Source organism: Macrobrachium nipponense, chromosome 1 (assembly GCF_015104395.2).
Source record: "Macrobrachium nipponense isolate FS-2020 chromosome 1, ASM1510439v2, whole genome shotgun sequence".
Taxonomy (NCBI): domain Eukaryota; kingdom Metazoa; phylum Arthropoda; class Malacostraca; order Decapoda; family Palaemonidae; genus Macrobrachium; species Macrobrachium nipponense.
Window position 1 is genome coordinate 18,965,498 of NC_087200.1, and position 10,000 is coordinate 18,975,497.

The 10,000-nt window shown below is 36.4% G+C and overlaps 1 non-coding gene across 1 annotated transcript; it reads right to left on the bottom strand.

The window, feature by feature from the left end:
- Positions 1-9,319: 9,319 nt before the first annotated feature.
- Positions 9,320-9,392, bottom strand: Trnar-ucg (transfer RNA arginine (anticodon UCG)). The gene has a single exon. It is a non-coding gene; the product is annotated as a tRNA-Arg (tRNA).
- Positions 9,393-10,000: the final 608 nt, after the last annotated feature.

A 10,000-nucleotide genomic window follows, 5' to 3' on the forward strand; every position in this document is an offset into this window, starting at 1 on the left:
CACACTCACCACCACTTAAGCTTTAAAGCTTATTGTCAACAGTCTCATGGCCAACCAAAGTCGGAAGCCAGCAAAAAAGCAACTGTGGACTAATCTGTTGTCAAAGAATACCTTTGGTGTCTTGTAAACTCGAGCGCACGAAAATATAGTGGTTAAGTTCCATAACTTGTAAAAGACTTAATATTCAACTTCTCAGCAATGTTCGCATGTAAATAGAGGATAAAACTTGGTCCATAATAGTTATAATCGTCAGTTTCACAGAGAGTTTGGACAGAAATATGAATGTTTTCGCGTCAAGGGAAACACCTTGCATAATATATATATATATATATATATATATATATATATATATATATATATATATATATATATATACTATATATATATATATATATATATATATATATATATATATATATATATATATATAATATATATATTAATTTTTTTTTAAGTGCTCATATTTATCATGACCGCAACAAACTATCTTTATCAGAATCATTGTAGCGTATCTAAATAGTCTAAACTAGAAGTAAACGTCTTGAGTAATAGCCCAGAAGATTTTCCAGTAGAAATTCGAAGGAATATTTTTACTCAATATACTTGAATACAGTACAATTACATTTCACACTTGACGGCTAATTCAATTTATTTTTATGTGAAAATAACTGGAAAATCTCTCTCTCTCTCTCTCTCTCTCTCTCTCTCTCTCTCTCTCTCTCTCTCTCTCTCTCTCTCTCTCTCTCTCTCTCACTGTTATAAATTTCTTAAAATATATGATATAATTGTTTTATCCATTAATTCAAAAACTTGGAAATAAAAACTGCGAAGCATCTTTTTTCATTTCAAACCGAAAGAAAAGGTAAAGATAACTGAAATGAAGGAAGCATAACAAGAACTAATTAAAAAAGAGATGATGATGAAAGGTCATGGAAGGTCACCGGAAGGGGAAGCGAGGATAAAGTGACGCAAAAGACACTGGAGGGAAGGATTAAGAGTTACCAGGAAATGTGGAGAAAATAAATGTTCCGCCAGCTTTATGGAGAGAGGTGAAAAACTGAAGGGATTATCTCTCTCTCTCTCTCTCTCTCTCTCTCTCTCTCTCTCTCTCTCTCTCTCTTAATCTACCTATTTAATGTCTGGTTGATTTTATACTATCTTTGTTTAGCGACACTCTCTTTTGTATCAATCATCTTTCTCTTGTGAAATTGATGTGGGTTTCTCTATTAACTGCCCCATTTGTTCCCCTTCTAAGTCCCAGAAATCTCTCTCTCTCTCTCTCTCTCTCTCTCTCTCTCTCTCTCTCTCTCTCTCGTGTTTACTCTGTTTAACGAAATTACCTCTTCAAATTAAATGTGCCACTTGGCTAAAAGCCCTCGCATATCAACAAGAGGAAAGTTAAAAGCATCCGTAGAGAATTGCTTTGTTGATCCCCAGACCAGCACTGTCGTTTCCACTTGAGCACGTTTGAGATCAGCATGGAAATATACATATGCATACAGACGCACTCTTACGCATCTACACTCTCCCATACTGTGGTGGGTACTTATCATCACCAGAGCTTAATATGATTTAAACTCGGCCTCTTGTTGCTTACCTTTAACCAGTTTGGTGAAGCTTTTAATCAGGATTCTCAGTGGTCTGTATTTATTATGTGCTTATGTTCAAAGACCTAAGTGAAAGGTTGTGCAATAATGTCTTTGAAGCTATCTCCATCTCCCCTTCATCATTTTCTCATCTACATATGGAGGTTCTGTAATTTCCTCTCGCAGTATCTTTTGCTCAGTACACCATCTGACTCCAGATATTCATCTTTAAGCTTTTTTGTTGTTTTTTCGATTTTTTTATAGTCATTGTCATGTTCGTGGTCGTAGAGCGTAAAGATTGTGCATGACTAATGTATGGTCTTACCTACGTATGCAGTATCTGTCTATCTCGCTTGGTTAACAATTTTTAACCTTTCACTAGTTTTTAGTTCAATTAGTTCAACGGTACTTGAGACTTGTATCTAATATTTGAAAGACTTGTCTTCATTATTCACTTTTCAGTATTATTTCACCTCTTTTTTCATACTTTGTCCTCACTATTTATTTTATTTTAATAGGGTTCCACCTTCTGGGATATATGATGCAATTATTCTCAGTCTACGTATACAAAATCTGTCAAGTTCCTGTCTAGTATAATTTAAACCTTCCTTTCTAACTCCAACTACACTTTTTTCATGATAAAATCCGTGAAGATAGCAATCAGTAAAGGTGACATAATAGTCTCCTACAGAACGCCATCAATTACAGCAAATTCTCGCTTTGATATGGCTGTATCATCAATAACTTTCATCTGCTTGGGTCACATTCAAAATTTCCTGAAGTCGTCTATGAAATATTTCATATTTTCAAGAGGGTTTATGTAGGAACACTTTAAAGTTTCCCAATATGTTAAGAAACATTACTACACTGCCCATTCATTGTTCCAGGTACGAAAGGGCTGTGATTCCATGAAAACCGATATACGGAAAATCTTCCGAGATCCAAGAATCCACTTTGACGATTATTTGTAATCAACGAACCCCAATGATAAAAGGGAAGGAGAAATCAATTTTCGTTAATGAAGAAACGTAATAATTGGATATTACTGCAACTAGTTGATGCAAGACGTTGAATGAAAAACTTTTTCCAATATAAATCTTTACTTTTTCCGCAAGCAAAAGGAGGCGGTAAACATAAGAGAAATGAATATTCCGGAGGCGGTAACAGAGTAATTCATTATGAATCATGCTTTCACCTTTTTATCAAAGTCCCGTTTAGCCTCCATCTCAAACTTGAACTTTTATGGCTTTACATAAGTGTAGATTCGTAGCAAAATCTAGTTTGATGTTTTTTTTTTCATATAATCTCATGTAATATTCAACTGGAAGGTAGAACTGAGGTAACGTTTTGAGGGATAAAAAGTCGGTAATATAATAACCGATAATCAAGGCATAAATGACCAGTGCATATGTGAACTGGGCAATTAGTTTATGCTTTGAGTAAAGGAGAGAAATTATTGTAAATAAAAATCGTAACTATAGAAAAGACATTTTAGCGTGACTGGGGTGACAAGTTAAACCTCGTTTTCATGTAACTGCATTGAGGAGCAACGGTTTTTTTATTGATGAATTGAAGAATCCGATGAACGTTTCGAAGAGAGAACCAGGCAGTAGTAACAAACGTTTGGAACAGAAGCGTCAACGAGCAGTGACGCAATTCTCGGAAAAGCTGCTCGGGACAAGGCCAATAGAATTTTAAAAAAATTCTATTGGCCTTGGCTCGTGAGAACCTCTTGATTGCCTGTCACCCCAACTCTATTCCGCGCCTCCTTCATACTTTTTCAAGATGATAATCACTTCGGGGCCAGCCGTCCGGATTTGCCTTACGTATTCTGTATGTTGCATTTCTTGAAAGATTTAGACTTCCTCTTTTTAAAGAACTATATCTTCTTAGGAGAAGGTAGTCGGCTAGCTCGATCTTCCAATGAAAATGATGTGGTGACTTTGTCTTTCTCTGGTCTTTTAGCAAAAAGAGAGAGAGAAAAAAAAAGGGGGGGGGGTGGCGAAGGGGGGACGACCGGCTAAATTTAATCTCTGAGTCATGTAAAGCAATAAAGTCGTTCATTTCCCTTTCAGGAACCTTTAGGATATTTAGTACTGAAGCCGAAATAGAAATGAAAAGCTTTAGCATTTGAATGATGACATTGAAAATGTTAAGCCAGACATTGTTGTAGACTGATAACAGTAAAATCAGATAGATGGTTTAGGTATACAGGAAATATGGAATAAGGGAAAGGGGGGAAAGATCCGATTGTTGAAAATAACTGTTACCCAACGGAAAAACCAAAGTAGGTTATCGAACATTTATGAGAGCTCGGACAACATGATGTGTATCTATTATATACTTCAAAGTGATAACTCCTGCAATCGATAATATGCAAGCCGTCCCACATTATTAATAGCTGTTACAGATAATATAGTCGAAGTTAAGCACGAGTAGTTGCTTAAAAAAAAAAGGAACAACAAAATCTCCATTACATAGATTCAAGCGAAGCCTCTGGCGAGAGTTCACTGTTCGTCCAACGACGAAATCATTATCATCATCGTTTGTTATTCTTCCTCGTCTGTCGTCGCTCCGTTATATAAGAATAGTTTCCACCCATCCTCCTCTCCATCGCTCATTCCACCGTCCAATTACCCACACCCGTTTGCACAGCTCACTGAGGGAGCTTTATCCACACGCAAGTCCGAGGTTTTCCGGAGACTTAAAAGCGGCAAAATTCAATTTTCTTGTTATTGTTTAATATGAGAGCGAGCCGGGTAGGATCCCCTCCGAAAATGAAGAGGCGTCGAATTGGAATTATTCCTCGTCGAGATCGAATTGGGAATCAATAGCTTTCGCCTTTATCTAATTTCGACGATTCAGGCTCTCCTAACAGTGATTCTGCTCATTCGGGAATGTTGTCAATAAGAGTATAATAATAAGTAAAACTGAAAGGTTTGGCGAATACTTTGTTTAAAGATAATAAGATTATTTATCATCTTCTTCTTCAGGAATCTTTCCATAAGAGTTAACAAAAAAAAAAATTATATTAACGAATCGCCAAAGAAATCGGATTAATGTAAAGCAGCATTTAGAGCATCGGCTTATCGGAATGCCGAGCGGGAATAGAGCCTCCAGCTCTTGGGAATGACGTTCAAAGGGTCTCCGATAACGCCATCACAGAGTGAGGCAATGGAATTTTTCATGCGAAACACCAATTACTTTTATGGCAGTCGGTTATACTTCCGCTCAATTTTTTTTTTTTTTTTTCCTGTTCACGGAAATGACGGGAAGAAATTCATCGGAAAAAAGAGCAATAATCCATTTTTCGATATTTTTTGTATGTGTCGTTCATTTAATAATTGCATTTTATATAATAACACTCCTATGCTCATTTGTCTTAAAATAGTGTAATGCATAAATAGCTTTATAATAGAAAATGCTGATAAACTCCTTGGCTTTATAGTTATTTTGCCTTTAATATCATATTCCAGCTCCATATTCATATATGTATGCATGTATAGAGAGAGAGAGAGAGAGAGAGAGAGAGAGAGAGAGAGAGAGAGAGAGAGAGAGAGAGAGAGAAGACTTAATTGAAATATTTATGAACATCTCTCCTTTACCATGTACCTTTGTTGTCTGTGAAAAACAATCATTTTTCGTAATGAGATACATTTGGATTCAAGTAGAAATAATTATTCTTTTAGAATGTGAACAATAAAAGAAACATACCATCTCAGTGGAATGTAATTAACTATAATTATTTATCTAACAAAAAAATAAAAGTGAAATGAATTCTTATTCCATTGGACTGTCATTTGCACGATCACCCCATAAAGGCCAAGACTGATGATATAGTGCCATAGCGTGTTTTTATATGACGTTTTGTAAAAACTAAACAAAGACAAATCAAGAAAACTAATTCGTTGTTCATGACTTCTTTGAATTAAACACAGCTTACATGTAAACTAAGAATAATTTACTTAGTAATACATATAGAATAATATTTATATTAGAACAAGAAGCAGGATGCAACAAACCTAGAATTGTTGACAAACCACTGAATTAAAAATCAAACCGTGGTTGAGAGGGTCACATAAAGATTATTAGCTCTGTGTATTATAGAAGCAAAGTTAGGAATAATACGTACTACATGTAATGAGAAATTTGTTGTAGTTTGGTTAAAATTTTACTTTTTACTTCGTAATAATACATAAAGAAAATGTTTATGTAAAAAAAAGCTTATGAAAGCTGCATAATTTTAACATAGAGTCAAAAATGTGTTTTCTGAGACGAAAAAGGACTGACTCCCATTTTAAATTCACGCATTTGTAAATACTTGTGTCGTAATCTTTTTTGTCAAGTGATTTATTTTTAATGTTTCACTTATTTGAACTTAAAGTTATATAACTGGAAAACATTAAATGCCAGGTACTAGAGATCTGTGAATAATGTAGGAATCGTAGCTTTAGGCATTAAAGCATTATTATTTGTAACATATTTCATTTGCATCTTTAAGTATACTATTATCTTTTCGCATTGCTTTTGTCATTTATTTCACTGGGTTGTTCATTAGCAGCAGCTATTTAGTTGGGTTAGCCGAATATAAGCAAGTCACATTATTAATTTTTTGTGTATGTGTTGGGGGAGGGGGGGGGGGGGTGGGGGGGGCTACCACAGTCCTCCAATTCGACGGGGTGGTGTTTATAGTGTGGGGTTCCGGGTTGCATCCTGCTACCTTAGGAGTCCATCACTTTTCTTACTAAGTGGGCTGTTTCTAGGAGCGCACACTTGTGCACGAGTCTTGGAGCTACTTTAGCCTCTAAGTTTTCCAGATTCCTTTTCAGGGATCTTGGGATCCTGCCTAGTTTTCCTATGATTATGGTACAATTTCCACTGGCATATCCCATATCCTTCTTATTTCTATTTTCAGGTCTTGATACTTATCCAACTTTTCCCTTTCTTTCTCTTAAACTCTGGTGTCCCATGGTATTGCGACATCAGTGAGTGATACTTTCTTCTATTTGCACTTATCACCCTATCTGTTCAGACACCTTCGTCCCAGAGTTTCTTTTCCTGTTTTCTATCACTCCTTCAGGTTGGTGATCGTACCACTTATCAAAGGTAGCTGGTGATTCTTGCACAGGCTCTAATGGAGGGCTTTTACCACTGAATCATACCTCATATTGTACTGGTTCAGTGCAAGTCCCGGACATATGCTTTCTATCTGGTTTATGGTCTCGTTTTTCATATTGCACTTCCTGCATATGGGAGAGATGTTATTTCCATCCTTCGTTCTTTAGTGTATATCGGGTCCACAAAAATATTCACTAAATTACGTTGATTTTATAAAAACGTTACAACAGCTTTCGAACCCGGTCGTGGCTTCATCATCTTCAGTCCTGATGAACATAGGACACGGTTCGAAAGCTCTTGTAACGTTTTTATAAAATCACCATAATTAACCACTGAATATTATTGTATACCTGATGTACAGCATATCCCGTTGTCGTTCTAGAGGAGAAAGACCAAATAATAATATTAATAATGTGACAAGCTTATATTATTCTAAATTTACTAGACAGTCGCTGCTAGAGAAAAGCTCAGTGAAATAAACGACAAAAACAACGAGAAAAGATAAGAGTACCTTGCAAATGAAATACATTTTACAAATAATAATAGTCTTTGTTATTATTATTATTATGCTGTTCAAAAGGATGGCTGTATATAACGAATCAATCTTGTATTGGATTTTGAATTTTTCTTATAATTCGTTTTTCGGGCTCAGCGTTGTCAGAAAATAACTGTTCGATGTTCATAGTGGAAAAAAAGGACAGCCGGGCTGTAGAGATGATTTTATTCAAGGAAAATAATCGTAGAGGAAATCCGGGATTCAGGCAGGGGTGGGTCGTCTGGTGTTTAGCCTGGTACGAATCCGTGGTCAGGTTCGGGCCGAGTCCGTCGTCTGGAATTTCCTCTGGAATACCGGTATTATTGTCTCTTGTTCTGGTACCGTCTACATGTTTCGACCACGTCGCCTATCATCTTCAGAACAAGTTCGTGGCGGAACTGGAGAAGTGGGTCGAGTGTGGCAGTATTTATAGTGGTCCTCCTCGACCCGTTTCTCCAGTTCCACCACGAACTTGTCCTGAAGATGACCAGTGAGGTGGTCGAAACATGTAGACGGTACCAGAACAAGAGACAATAATGCCAGCATTCCAGATGATATTCCAGACGACGGACCCGGCCCAAACCTGACCACGATGTCATACCAGGCTAAACATAAAACGACGAAATCCTACCTGAATCGCAGATTTCCTCGACGATTATTTCCCTGAATAAAATCCTTTCTACAGCCCAGCTGTCCTTTTTTCCACTATGAACATCGGCCAGTTATTGTCTGACGTCGCTGAGGCCGAAAACGAATGATAAGAAAAATAGGAAAAAATCCTATATAAGATTAATTCGCTAAATGCAGCCATCCTTATTAACAGAACTTCTCTAAAAGAGGGTCTTGTTCCTGTATTATTATTATTACTATTATTATTACAGAATAATTGAATGATTAATCTGATGGGATTGAAGGGTTATTATTATTATTAGAGAGTAATTGCATTATTACTTTGATGGCATGTAATGTTTTATATAGTTTATTTCATAAGAAAAGACATCACCCCCATGCACGTCAAGAATGTAGTGAGCTTCTTAGACAAATGCTTTGAAAGTAATGAAAGCAAACATTCTGAAGTTTCAATCTCCTGCCGCCGAAAATTCTTAATGATGCTTACGCCAGAGTTAGTTCGTAAGATTATCTGATTTTCGTCGGGAGAAATTTCGTGTTTTAAGGAGCGCTGGGGATGGGGACCGGAGACAGAGAGAGAGAGAGAGAGAGAGAGAGAGAGAGAAAGAGAGAGAGGAATTAATCGGGAAATGCAGCGAACAAGAGAAAGGTCTGGTATATCTCATGGTTCTTTTACCGATAATGTTTCATTCGGTGGCTGAAACTAAAGTGCATTAAGACGTTACTGTTGAGAACCAATTTATCTGTATTTGGAAGGTGATCAAATTCGATTATTTTGCGAGTTAGATTTTGTCTTTTGAATGGCTGGTTTTTAGTAAACTCTATAGCATTTCCCCTCACTTTTTCTACATCTGGCGTCGTGGGAAATATTTCTTAAAATCAAATCTTTGAATATAGTTATGTTTTACGTATGTGATTTAGGCTAGAATAAATCGACAGGCAGATAGATATTTGACTTTCCCTAACTTTATACATACTGCAAAGAAAAAGCATTCGATATTCGTCACCATCTATTCTTAACCAAATGTTAAGAAAAGATTTATATCAATTCTCTTTCTTACGATGTTCCTATGATTACATACATCTATCTTTTTGTTGATGTAAACTTTCTTCATATGCTTACGTACAGTCTTCTTATGTTGTATGTATCTTAATATAAAACTGCGCATTTGAAACGAGGTTTCAGGTATGCAGATAAACATTCCTGGTTATGTCACCTTTAACAGCTGTGCCACTCCGCGCATTCCTCTGGCGCCGTTTAGAAACACTTGCGTAACGGTGGTCCACTCTGTGCCCGCCCATAATGCAGTCTCTATTTATCAGGGTATTCATTATTTTGTTTTAAATCCAACTTTATATTAGGACGACCAGTTTGCTACTGACGGTTGACGTATGAAGAATAATTCTACTCTTACGTAAGTAATTTTGGAAACAAAAGAATGGCAATTACCGACCGTGACAGGATTCGAACCTGCAATCTTCGGATCCGAAGTCCGACGCCTTATCCGTTAGGCCACACGGTCGTTGTTGATATTCATCAATGATGTAAATTAAATAAATTAACACTCAATTAGATACTGCAGGTAAACAGTCCCCTTGCATAAGCAGTACCGTGACTCCTGAAAATAAACAGTAATCAACGCTCAATCATTAATCAGTAGAATGACCTCAAATATGCGATCAAGATTTCATTATTTTTTCTACAATGATATTGCCCCCTGCCCTCACATCTCCCCCCCCCCCCCCACACACCACCACCACCACCAAAATGAAGAAAGGAAAAAAAAGCAATAGACGAAAACTGAAGGAAATATTAAAAAATAATAAAAAAAGAGGAATAATCGAATATGTCGAATTTGAAAAAAATTGGGAAAATCGGGAATGGCGGTTCATTATACAATAGAGAGAAGGAAGATAGAAAACACTGATTAGCTTTATATCAAAATTCCGTATTTTTATAATAATGAAGATGTTAACAACGAGTATTTGCAAGGAGGAAAAAAGTTGAGAGCACAAATCGCGAAGCTTTAAAATCACTAATGGACATAGGTGTGTTAACGGAAAAACTATGTTCAGAGTATTGAAGAATGATTGTGTATTGATATTCGGTCGTCATTCTTCAGTAGATCCT